Source organism: Lissotriton helveticus, chromosome 7, assembly GCF_964261635.1.
Source record: "Lissotriton helveticus chromosome 7, aLisHel1.1, whole genome shotgun sequence".
NCBI classification, from domain to species: domain Eukaryota; kingdom Metazoa; phylum Chordata; class Amphibia; order Caudata; family Salamandridae; genus Lissotriton; species Lissotriton helveticus.
The window spans coordinates 1146935215-1146948585 of record NC_136068.1 but is presented as its reverse complement, the minus strand read 5'-3'; the positions used below and the strand labels follow the sequence as shown (position 1 = coordinate 1146948585).

Sequence of the window (13371 nt, the reverse complement as noted above, 5' to 3'; positions counted from 1 at the left end):
CAGCTATATTACACATGGCACATTCACAGCCTTTTTCCTTTTTTCCCCCCAATTTAGAGTGCACATGGTCCTGGCCCCGGGCTGAGCTCCATGCTGAGTTGTTCGCTAAAATCAGGTGTAAGCAACTCCATTTTAATGTTTTTTATTCCTTCACCACTGTTTACGCCAACTCCGGTTACGGTGTTTAGGCCTAATTTCACATATAATTACGCATATTGTGAGACCGGCCACACTTTCACTGCCCGCCACTAACGCCAACACTATCGCCTTGTCCGTGGTCACCTCTAGACAGCCAGCGCGGCCTCACTGAATGCTTTTAACCCGCTACAAGGAGCCTTGACTTAAATGTTATGTCTGTCCTTTTTTACCCCCCACAGGTACAACTCGAGAGGAAACACCTCTTGCACATATAAGCACTGTAGCGTGTGCTTTACACACAGGGCACTGACAAACTCATACAAACCCCTGTAACACCCTACACATTTAAGGTCCTGACGAAAGCCAGTAGAAGAAAAGGCCTGGCTGAAACTAGTTGACCGCACAGGACGTCGGAGGCCATAACCCTACCGTGCACGTCCAAAAGCCTTTGTTTTTATTTACTGCCTGGGGCCCACCATTAAAACAGTCTTTGGGTACCCAGGACAGTATTTTAAACCTCATTTAGAGCACATCACAGCATCCCCACAAACAAAAAAAACCCTCTCCGCAGTAATCTGGCGTCGAAGCACACCTGAGGTAGACTCGGTACTTCGAGTGGGGCCCGATGACGAAGCATGCCACCAAATAAGTTGGTGGGTGAGGGCCTTCATAAAACCTAATGGTTTTCCTCCACCCGCAGACATACAAACAATTTAAACCAGAGCAAGTTCTCATTGATTGCTAACATATAAACTGGGGAAACGGACTAGCCTCTGTAGTTCTCCTCTCTCTTTTTGATTACAACATTCACCCGTGAGCCATTCCTTCGGCTTATTATCTGCCTTTCCACCGACTCTCACAAGGCGGTGTTCCCACCAGGAACAGGTTGGTGGAAAAGCAGGTCATAATTGAGCTGGCAGTGAGCTGCACAGGACCACCTCCATGGGCCGCCTCTGCCACCAAAATATCAGAAATGACAGCGGTTCTCCATAAAGTTTCCATTTCCCTATTATATGCATCATCTTTTTTTTTTAAGAGTTTTATATAGCGCGAACTAGACCCGAACCGAATCAGGTATCAGAGCGCTTTACATAGCACGTTACTTTTTTTTTTTTTTTTTTTTTTTAACATGAGGAGACACACTTTCATTTTTAGGTACGGGGAGATGAAGTGATTTGCCCAGAATCACAGGAGGTTTTGGCGTCGTTACCGAGACTCGAACCCAGATCCCCAGGTCCGAGGTCGAGCGCCTTAGCCGTTAGGTAAACTCCTCTCCTCTCCTCTTCTTGGTGATAATCCACACCTAGCAGTTCAATGCGATTCTTTCACACGTTTGTTTTCATTTATTCTTGCCCTCTTGAGATAGATATATCAGTTTTTTATCACATTATATGTGTTTTTACCAACGTATGTGTATACCTACCTTTTCGCTATTTATCTTGATTCTGCACCGTTTGGCCACATATCACTGTACCCATCCTTTTGTGGTTATAAGCAATTTGCGCTCTTCTCGCTATCTATCATGGCAATCCTTAGCCTGTATAAACTGGTTGTTATTTTTTGGCCGGGCTTAGCTCCGCCCCGTTGTACCGTGTGATTGGTCTTGTGACCTTCTTTCATTAGCATTTAAACTTCTGGCTGTTTTCGCGCAGTTTGGAACATTCACGGTCTACAACAGTCGTTTTGCCGGTAATTAGCACAGAGCTGCAATGTCTGTCTGCATCATCTAATTTGGTAAGCGGTCTGGCCTCTGTATGCACAAGAGTCTTTAACGCTTTTAAATATTTTCATTCCATATTTTGTAATACTACACTGTGGTGGGAGCTTAGATATATCGGTTTTTTATAAACATTGCAGGCTGTTTTCAACAACATATCACAGTTTAAGCTAGTCGGATATCTAGCTCTATTTTTAATATAGTAATGTCGCTTGCCACAATCATTTTACAATATTCCGCTTGACACGTGTGTATGTTTTCTTTTCCCAATATCGTGTTCGGGTTGGATTCTATTTCAGACACTCTGCGGCTACTTAGTCTGCCGCTTATTAGTTGGTTTTCTGTTACAAAATAACTTGCCACTCATATATACCCCTTTGTGGTTTATATTTAGTATCAAGTCTCGCCTCCTTCAGGACTAGCAGCTCGTCCACGTTATTATCATCGCCTTCCAGTGGGGGTATGTATTCTTTAGTGGAAGTCTTCCCCATAGACAGACTCCTTTTGTGGATGTCGTAATCTCCTGAACTTACTATTTAGGGTCATGACCTTATCGTTTGGTCTTTCTAGAATCGTCTCCTCCTCAAATTGTTGGACTTCTTGGACATTTCTCAAGCTTGAGATAGGTTATCCGTGCATGAGGTAAATGCTTAGCATCTCAGATCCATAGCTTCTATTTTCTACTTTCTATATATATATGTGTGTTGTTTTTGGAAAACTTTTACTGCAATTTGATATGGTAAAAAATGGTCTTTTTCTTGCCGTTTTTTTCAAATATTTTTCAGAGCCATAATAAAGAGGTCTGTGTGTGACCTCTCATTGTTTTTACATCGTGTTTCTCCGGACTCATATCGTTAAGGACAAAGCTCCTCTCCACATATCTTCCTAGAGATTTTTGGTAATATTCTTCTTCACTTATTCCCTGAATCATTTCTTGGCATCTACAGCCTGATTCATCAAGGGGCCGTTTTGCGAGCCCCTAATAGCGATTCATAGCGAATCGCTATTAAGGACTTGCAAAACGGTATTCATGTAGGAATTGCTAAATAAATAGCGATTCCTACATATTCCTTATTTGCGAGTAGCAATTTGCTACTCGCAAATAAGGAATAACTCCCCATGCATTCCTATGGGCCAAAAGGCCCATAGGAATGAATGGGGAGTATCCCTTATTTGCGAGTAGCAATTTGCTACTCGCAAATAAGATAGCGATTTAAAGGGTGCCAGGGGTGTCCAAAGGACACCCTGTAGCACCCCTTAAATGCACATTTGAACAGGTGTTGCGCACAGACATGTGTGTGTGTAACATGCAAAAGAAAAAAATGCACTTAAGTGCTTTTTACACTATTTTCGCAATTTACCACCAAGTCAGACTTGGTGGTAAATTGCGACCAAATATTGCAATTTCGCAATTTCTAATTGGTTGATGAATTGCATTTAAGGAATCTCTATTAGAGATTCCTTAAATCCAATTCCTCGCAAATATGCGAATTCTTAAATACCGATTTTTGCATTTGGGATGATGAATCCCAAATGCAAAAATTGCACTCGCAAAAGGCAAGATTCTGAGAATCTTGCCCTTTGCGAGTGCAATTTAGCTTGATGAATCAGGCTGCTAGTGTTTTGTTGAATTAACTAGCTCTGATCCACATTATTGTGTTGTTATTGTTCTCAAATAGAAATCTCCATGCCGAAGATCATTTAGCGCTTTCCTTTTATCTTCAGAGACGTCAATCATTCGTTTTGTGGTAAGGGGGCTCTTTTCTTGACATTTTTGTCATTTATATCTGCTTTAGCAATGTACACCACTGGTATCAGTGTCCTTAGAGGTATCTGTAATGTTACATGTTTATAATAAGTATTGTTATGACTATGTAACCTTCTGTTTTCCTGGCTCTTCTCCCTCCTATAACGAGAATGTGAGATATTGTCTTATCCTTTGTACCCATAGGCTTATGCCAATTTTTGTATCAAATGTAATTACATTGCAATAGTGACACTTTTATTGCTAATATATATGATATATATGTATATATTATCCTTTTCAGAGCACAACTTTCAGAGGTGACACTCCTGATGAAGACAGTGTTTCTGTCGAAACGCGCATTGAGTCAGCTTTGCACCCATCCCAAAAAAAAGACCTAACGATTTACCAAAATATTGTTATTGTTTGGTCATGATATATCATGTATCATCTGTATCATATATGCTGCAAAAGTTGTATATATTAATTAGGTTTATGTGGGTATAGTGTGTATGTTTTTTCGTGTAAGTGGTGAGAATGTTGTGCACCTGTGAAAGTCTCTGTAGGAAATGTTTGTTACTCTCTCTATTGTGAATATATGTTTTTATAAATCCAAGAATTAGATAATACTAATGAATAAAGAAATATTTTATATTTCTCTAGCTTTTTAGTTTCACTATTGGGCTTCCCTTTATTATGATATAAGGGTTGTGTTAATTTGAAGTAGCCCTAGAATGTTTACATGATTGTATTTTCCCTGTCTAGGTGTACTTCTCACTAGTTCCAGGGGTCCCCTTCATTTTGCGACGGTCTCACCGCACAAGTCATAATTAGTTGTAATCCGGTTGGTTAGACCGTCGAGGAGGCGGCGGTCCAACCCCCGAAAACACGACAGCAGACACATCTTTCCATCATCTTCATGAGGGCCTTAGATTTTTGTTGAATATTGAAAGAATCAACAGAATTTTCCCTGAGCTGATCTCCCTTTTGTACAGGACCTTGAGCCTAGGCTACTCCCGATCATATGGGGTGACTTTAATGTGTGCTGCACCCTGAGCTGGACAAATCTCGGGAGGAGTGAAGGAGACACCCCTGGCCAGCAGCGCAGTTGCTTGCTATTGTGTTACCATCACTTAGTTGACATCTGACGAGATGGACATAGCAAGATAATAGAGGGCACATGTTGCACAATTGCATCTAATGAGCGGTCACGCATAGACTAATGGCTGATTTCAAAGATGTGGAGCCTGGGTCCAAGGGCTGAGCCATCTTCCCTGTGAGGTAACGGGTTTTTAGGAACCCGTTTGGTGCCAGGGGATAACACCCGAAGACCTCTGAGTTCTCCCTGTTCCGGACCACAGAAACACGGAGTCTTCTAGTCGAGTCAGAGATCAAGTTTTATTGATAGCTACCAAGTAACAGGTGTCCTAGAAGCACGACAAACACGGGTCATGTGTTCTCAGGAGACTGTTCGTTTTTACAGAACCAGCCTTCTCCTTATATACAAAAATAATAGCTGCAAGCAAGAATTCTTGAGTTTATGATATGGCTATACACATATTTCTACAATAATACAAAAGAGCGAAGTCATGTAGGCAAGCCCGTATTTTAGACGTCCAATTCGTGAAAGATTACGCAGCTAAGCCCGGAACTCCTATCAGATATCGATGAAACCCCAATAAAGGAAGGCACCTCCTAGTCATAAAACTGGCCATAAACAGGGAACAGGACAGGTGTGTGTTTGTAGAAAGCATGGTTTGTATGTAGTGAAATGGTTTGAGGAATGCTATGCATCGATGCTATCGCATTTGGCCACTGGGCGAGGGGTTGCCCAAACAGGTTTGGCTAAAGGCAATGGAGTCAGTTGGGACAGGTCAGGGGGAAGTCAGGGACGGAGGACGTGTCCTTTCAGATCAAGCTTGACCTTTAATTGACTTATCATGAGGGCAAGACGTAAGATGGATGTCGTTCACAAAATGGAGTCTAAGGGGTTGGGACGGAAACTACGATTTGGGGGTGTTGGCGACCCTCGATTCTGACGCAAATGCATAGAAATGGTGTCCTAATCATTATCGGTTCGCTGACACCAAATTCGTCATGGTACGTTGATATTTTGTGACACGGGTATTGGACCTCGATATCGGAACAACAACAGGGTCCAGATTTTCAGAACCACAGACCCTCCTTTTGCCCTTATATAAGGCAATAATTCATGTTAATCTGAGTCCAAATCCGTATGAAGGAATTCGTGGAGATGCTGCTGTAACATCATTCTGTTGCTCAGTTCGTCCCTTGACACAGGCTTCCGTACACATGAGGTAGCACAGAGGCCACATAGTGCCGGAGTGCACTGCACACATAGGCAGAACATAAACAGAAGTGTTAAGATCATCCCAATGAAGATCAGTGTTTTCCATCCCCAGGTGGCGATCAGTCCCCAGAACCACCCTAATAAGGACCAGTCCCCTTTTTCTACGTGAAGGGAACCAGATATCTCGTGTAACTTGGAGATGGCCTGGTACACTGTCGGTGCGTTATCAGGGATGAAAATGTAGCAACTGGATTGGATCACTCTACACACACCACCACGATCGGCGAGTATGATATCTAAGGCAACTCGGTTCTGAAGGGTCATAAGTCGATCCGACTGAAGTTCGGTCGTCAAGTTGCCAAGAGCTCCGGCCGTTGTACTCACGGTGGATTCAACTATCCTCGAAAACTGGCGAATATTCCTGCTGTTCACCATAGGCCCCCAAAATGGCAGAAAACCCTTTGCGAAGTCAGTGAATTCCTGACCCGCGGTGTCGTCTCTACTCACGACACCTCTAGCTGTCCTTGTCCGATGGTAATCTGCTCTGGCCGTGTAGGTGGGAGGCAGCAGAAATGCGATAAAGCATGTACCTGAAAAGTCAGGGGGCAACCAGGTGTAAGCTTGGTCATGGCAGACGAAATACGTGCCTTTGGCTGCTAAGAGTATGGGGGAAGTTCGAGAAGCGAACACATAGGTTTCCGTGCACATACTCTTTCCTAATTGTGCTTTGGGATCCCTGCCGATACCTTGTAAACATAAGTGACCTCGGTTGGGTACTATCCAAACTGGGCGGGATTTCTTTGCTGTCTGGCTCTTACTCCGGTAAACCCCATATTTAGTTACGTTCCAACGAGTGTACGGAGGGAGTTCATCCTTAGGAATCGTAAGATAGGTGTCGAACTCTCTACTCATATTTCTTATCCCTGCTATTGGTGCCTTGTTACTGGAATCACTTTCAGTAGAACGTGTCGGGTATGGTTCTAGGGCGAATAGGAACATGGTCTGGAAAGCCCACAGAGAACCATAATAGCTGAATGGCAGGATGAAGTATGGGATACCCTTATCAGTCGTGTGTGGCATGAGTCCACATATCCAACAGTTCGATGTGTTCATGATGGACTGGTGTTGGTGTAGGAGTTGAATGAATGAGTTATTTACAAATTCGAGTCTTCTGGCAGATTCGTGTTCAGGTAGAGGGTGAAAGTAGTGTGGAGAGATAGTAGGAGGAGGCTGTGGCCGGGTGTCATTTGAAAAAGTAACTTGGAATACGAATAGAGTATAACCAGTCAAAAACATCGTTATGCTACACAACATTAAAATACATGTTATCAAAAACTTTCTTTTAGCCAGTACAGTGCATAATTGTCTTTCAAAGTTTGGGAGTCTGGTAGGTCTCTTCACCCTAGGAAACTCCATCCTCTAGTTGCTGCCCGCGGTGGTAGGTTGGTTCTCCCAGGGAGTGCGCTCTGTTCAGTCTGGGGTAACTCCCTTGGACCAACCAGAACCGTTGACCTAAACGTCCCCAGTTGCACTCCCCAGACTTCAACCGCGACCCTAGCAGCAGAACCGGATGGCGGTTCGAAAATCAAAAATGAGCTAGTTCCCTGGGACGAGAGAGCTGAAAAAAATCAAAAAATAGTTCTTGGGGGAAGGGAAATCACATTAGTTCGTTTTTATCTAGTTTCTTCGTTTAGTCCTTAAATTGTACCGTCGTTTTCCTGGCACGGTGTGGTCTTCAAACAATGTCTCAGGTTCGGTAGTGTCCAACTGTGTAGACTGTGGCACAAATCCTTGTAAAATATTATCACTCTCTTTTTCGGTACCAGTTTCTTTTAGACGTGCATCGCTGAAAGGGATGAAACGAGGTATGGATTCTGTCTCAGAGTCGGCAATTCCTTCGTTGACCCACCGGTCGTATGGAAGGGGCAGAGGGACCCGTTTACAGTGGGTCCCGTGCACCCAGTTCTTTTTGCCTTCCACCCGAACCGCTGATCTCGTGGAAAGAAGTACCAGGTAAGGTCCGGTCCACCTCGGCTGTCCGTTGTTTGTGCGCTGAAAATTCCGCACCAAGACCCACGAGCCGGGTGCGATGGAGTGACCTGGATCGTCAGAGGCTGGCGGAGAGGAACTGTGAACCTGTTGGTGTAAAACACGCAATTTAGTTGTCAATTCGCACAAATAATCAAGCAGTACGGGGTGCTCTATTTCGCTAAGTTTCTTTGGTCTTGGCACGCCCCAGACGTTGGCTGGGCGGCCAAACACTATCTCATGGGGGCTAAGTCCTAATCTGGAATGGACTGTCATTCTCGTTGACAAGAGTGCTAGAGGCAAGGCGTCAGGCCATTTAAGACCTGTGCTGGCTTGGATTTTGGCTAATTTGAGCTTCAAAGTGCCATTGTAGCACTCTACTAATCCAGCTGATTGGGGGTGATTCGCAGAGTGGAATTTTTGTTGGATGCCCAAACACTCACACACTCTCTTCATCACGCGTCCTACGAATTCACTTCCATTATCACTCCAGACGATTCTAGGCATGCCAAATCTCGGGAAGAACTCTTTGACAAGGGCTTTGGCAGTTGACAAGGCTGTATTGTCCTTAAGGGGGTACGCTTCCACCCACCTGGAGAAAGCGCAAACAACAACGAGCACATACTTCAGATTGTTGCATCTCTCCATGTGAATGAAATCGAGCTGCAAAACCTCAAACGGATACGTTGGAGGCGCAAAATGACCAGCTGGAGTTGGGGTTCCCCTACCGGGATTGTACTTCAAACACACCATACAGTTTCTGACCACATTCTCTGCATATTTCGGGATATTGCTATTTTGCCATACTGGGGCCAATACTTTACAGATTCCTCTCGAACTGATGTGTGCAAATCCGTGAGCCATTGTTACTACTGCGAGTACATATGCGTTAGGCAATAACCATCGCTGGTGTTCTGACAATTTGACCCAACAACCATTCGCATCTAACCTACCCTTACTTTCTCTCCATTCATTCACCTCTTTCTCAGTTGCCTCGGCTTGTATAGATTTCACGCTCTCAATGGTGTCCTCACACATTCCTACATCAGTAATCCATCTAGCGGGACCTACAACATACATCCGACTCATTGTGTTCCTTGCAGTCTCTTTCGCAACCTCGTCTGCAAATGCATTCCCGCGGCCAACATCATCCTGAATCTTTTTGTGTGCACTACATTTTATAATGGCAACTTGTAGTGGCAAGGTCAGTGACTGGAGGAGCTCATTAACTAGCTGACCATGTTGTATCTTTGCACCATGTGACGTAAGAAACCCACGTTCACGCCACAATCTCCCAAAACTGTGAGCCACACCAAAGGCGTATTGGCTGTCAGTGTACACATTCACTCGCTTTCCTTTCGCTAACACACATGCTCTGGTAAGCGCAATTAGCTCTGCAGCTTGTGCAGAATTATGGGAAATTCGCACAGTCTCTATAATGGTGTGTAATGTCGTTACGGCATATGCTGCAGTCGTATCACCATTCGGCAGCTTGAAACATGAACCATCAACCCATAAAGTATCGTTGCATTCAGGAAGGGGAGTGTCCTGTAAGTCTACTCTCCCTTTTGTCTCTTCTTCTGTCCTAAAACAGCAGTCATGCCTATCAATCTCGTCTGTTCCTGTCGGAATGGGTAATAACGTTGCGAGGTTCAGTGTATCACACCTCTTTATGTGGATGTGACTTGCTAGCAGTGTAAGTTCGTAACTGGATAGTCGAGCGCTAGTAAGGTGTTGTGTCTTCGTCCTGTTTAGTAAAATGTCTACTGCATGCGGAACCATAACGATCAGAGTATTATTCATGACTAATCCAGCGGATTGTCGGATGCAGACAGCTGCTGCGGCGGTAGCCCTCAGACAACTTGGTAGGGCTTTAGCCACAGGGTCTAGAGTTGCCGAAAAATACGCGCATGGGCGCTGTCTGTCCCCAAAATGTTGTGTTAAAACTGATAATGCACAACCTTCCTTCTCATGGACATATAATGTAAAAGGCTTACTGTAGTTGGGGTTTCCCAACACAGGAGCCGAACATAATGCATCGCGCAACTCGTGGAAACTCGTCTGGCAATCTTCAGACCAAGGCATAGGATTTGGCGTGTCTTTGCAGAGTAGTGCCAGCAAGGGTTTAGCTAGTAGTGAAAAATTCGGTATCCATTGTCTACAGTACGATGTAATGCCCAAGAAGGCTCGAACCTCTCTCTGTGTTCTTGGGGTACTCAGTTCCGCAATTGCCTGTATTCTTTCTGGTGTCAGTCTCCTTCCCTCCTTCGACAAGATGTGACCTAAGTAGGTTACTTCTTGTCGGCAAAATTGTAGTTTGGAGAGAGAGACTTTGTGCTTCATGTCACATAAGTGATGCAATAATGATAACGTAGCTTTCTTGCAAATCTCTTCAGTGTCTGCAGCGATCAGTAGATCGTCTACGTACTGAATCAAAGTTGAACCATTCGGTAGAACAATCGTGTCTAGTTGTGTTTTCAGGGCCTGACTGAATATTGATGGGCTTTCGCAGTAGCCTTGAGGAGCGCACTTGAAGCGGAAGCTTCGTCCTCCTAAATTAAATCCGAAAATATCTCTACTCTCCTCAGCAATCGGGATGCTGAAAAAAGCGTTCTTCAGGTCGATCACCGAGAACCAATTTGCTGAAGCTGGAACCATTGTCAATAAGGCAGTAATATCAGGGACAACTGGAAACTGTGGGAAAACTATCTTGTTCACTTCTCTGAGGTCGATCACGAACCTATACACAGGGGGCTGTGAAGGATCGGTACGTTTTAAGACCGGTAAAACTGGACTGTTACAAACATTTCCTGTTGTTTCTTCGATGACGTCTTTATCAATTAGGTCATAAACAATCGTCAATAACGCCTTTTCACATTCGCTGGATATTTTGTATTGGGGAATACGTGGTAACCTAACGTTGGCTTTCAACGTTATGACATACGGTGCTATCTCCAAACGACCTACATCATTAGAACCATTAGCCCAGAGTACATCAGGAAGACTCGACAATTCAGTTGCAATATTTTCTTTTGACACATACATTGGAGAAATGACTTTCTTACCTAAAGTAAGTTGTACTCCCAATGGTGAACAGTACAAAGTCGCATATAACCTTTTTAGTAAATCCAAACCTAACAAATTTTCCCCGCAACCTGTGGTAAGAATGAGGGGCGCCTCTAATTCGCATGGGCCAATAGAAAGAGATACAGGACTGGAGATCGGGTTTCTAACAGGGGCGCCAGAGAAACCTACTGAAACATTCATTTTGCCGGACAAAGGTGCGCCAGGAAGTTTTGAGTGCATGATAGAACTTTTCGTAGCACCAGTATCCAGCAGAAATGGCTCTGACACTCCTGAGGCGATCACCTCGACATAAGGTCCATTCTGATCTACTGGAACTGAAACGACTCCCTCTCTTTGCCCATGGCTGTCCTAGCAATCGTTACCCTCATATTCATGTTCGGCGTAATAGTCGTCAGCATAGTACTGAGCTGACCTGGTCGATGCATTATTCTGTTGGTCGAAGCTGTTCATCGAATTCTGATGCGGAAAAGAAGTTGTATTCTGCGTGAAATTTCCACGGCCCCTACCTCTAGGGGCATGTTGAACACCTCTTCCCCTTACACCTGAAGCACCGTTCAGACGTCGCGCAAGAGCCGGACAATTACTTTTAAAGTGACCCTCTTCCTTGCAATACGCACATTGATTCGGGCCATAAGCAATACGCTGGTGGGAAAACTCGTTTCCTTGCGCGTTTCTCGAATACTGCTGTTGTGGTTGATAATTGGGCTGACTAGCCGTACGAGGCGGATAAGCTTGCTGGAGAAGAACTTTAGTTTTTAAATCTTTCGTCTTTTTGTCGACTTTATCTAGCTCGTCTTTGCGCCTATTTTCATAGTACTGGGCTGTAGCTAAAATTTGAGCTGACGTAGAGACAGCCCAAGCACTCTCTGAATCTTTTAGTTTATTACACAGTTCAGGGATTAAATTATGTACGAACTTGTCTACAAACAATCTTTGACCACCCTCGGTAGCCATATCCTGACCACTATGATCGGTGAAAGTCTCCTCAAATCGTGTGAAAAAGTCAGACACATTCTCATCTTTCTTCTGCTTGCACGCAGATAGCTTGTCCCAGTTTACGCGTACCTCGGGCATTATCGTTTTCATGTACGCGATAATTCGACCGGGAAGTTCAGCTATTAACGGCTCAGGTTTAGAACCACCAATTTGTCTAGCATCTATAGCGGCAATGTTCGCCCATGAGTCACCTAGTTCTTGGTCATGGTTCGTATGACGTATTTTGCTCCATAGAGGATGTGGAACAACGTTCCCAAACAGCATGTCTATCTCCGCTAAATTCATTATACATGAGCTCGCAGTTTGCGATAACTCCTTATAATACCCAGTCGGGTTTTTACGAGGATCAGGCAATGTCTGCTTGAGTGCTAAGACTTCGGATCGTTTCCAGGGGACATGTACCCATACACGCTGGAAATGAGGCAGAATTGGCGGTACTACATTCGCATCGCCTTCCCTCCAAACCGGGGGAACCTCTCTCATGGGCTACTGTCTCGCTCTTTTCCTACCTGATACGTCGTCTTCGTACAATGATCTAGAGACGTTTCCCTTACTCCTATAAGAGAGTAATAACTCTATCGCTTTCTCAACATCTCTGCCTATAATCATACCTTCGTGGAACTTAAAGCGTGTACGCCATAGTTCGTTCATTGTGTATGTCGGATCATTTGTCTCCAAATCTTCGCCCAAATATACACACATTTCTTCGAATACGTATCTCTGAGTGGGTGCATTCCATTGACGGAAGACTTCCATAACAGACTGAACATCATATCTAACAGTATCCGTAATCCATTTACGGGCTAGTTCATCTAGCACTTTTCTTTCCTCGTAATCAGGCAGTTGACTACGTAACTGTCTATCTTCTGTTTTAGGGGTCGTTTTAGGCGACCCGAAGAAAGGTGAAAGCAGACCAGTGACGGTACCTGTCACTCTTTGTCTAATAGAAGGAGAAGCTTGCGGAGGAGCAAGTGCATCGGAAAAAACAGGCTGAGGCAAAGAAGAAGTAGAGGCAATAGTAGAGGAAGTCGAAACAGTGACAGACGTAGTATCATAGGGAACAGTTGGAGCTGTAGGCAAAGTGGTAGAAGTAGATGGAGTAGGTGGCAAAGATGGCGGCCCTTGAGAAGGCTGCGCCGGAGAAGTAGGAACCAGCTGAAGAGTAGCTGGCGTGTGTGCAAGAGCTGCGTTTCGTGCGCCGGGGCGTGGTATAGAAAAACGCTTTGGCGTTGTAGTAAATGTATTGCGACTTATATAGCGCACGTATCACCCGAAGGCATCAAGGCGCTTGCCTTGGGAACCCATCCTGGCTTTTCCCTGTGAGATAACCCCTACTGGGTATCCCCAGGG

General features: G+C 44.5%; 1 long non-coding RNA gene across 1 annotated transcript in view; it reads left to right on the top strand.

Annotated features, from left to right (window-relative positions):
* Positions 1–1778: 1778 nt before the first annotated feature.
* LOC144767279 (uncharacterized) overlaps positions 1779–13371 on the top strand; it is a 126137-nt gene continuing 114544 nt past the window's right edge. The window contains exon 1 of the long non-coding RNA XR_013598131.1: positions 1779–1872. This is a non-coding gene — a long non-coding RNA (uncharacterized LOC144767279). The remainder of the gene's footprint in view (positions 1873–13371) is intronic.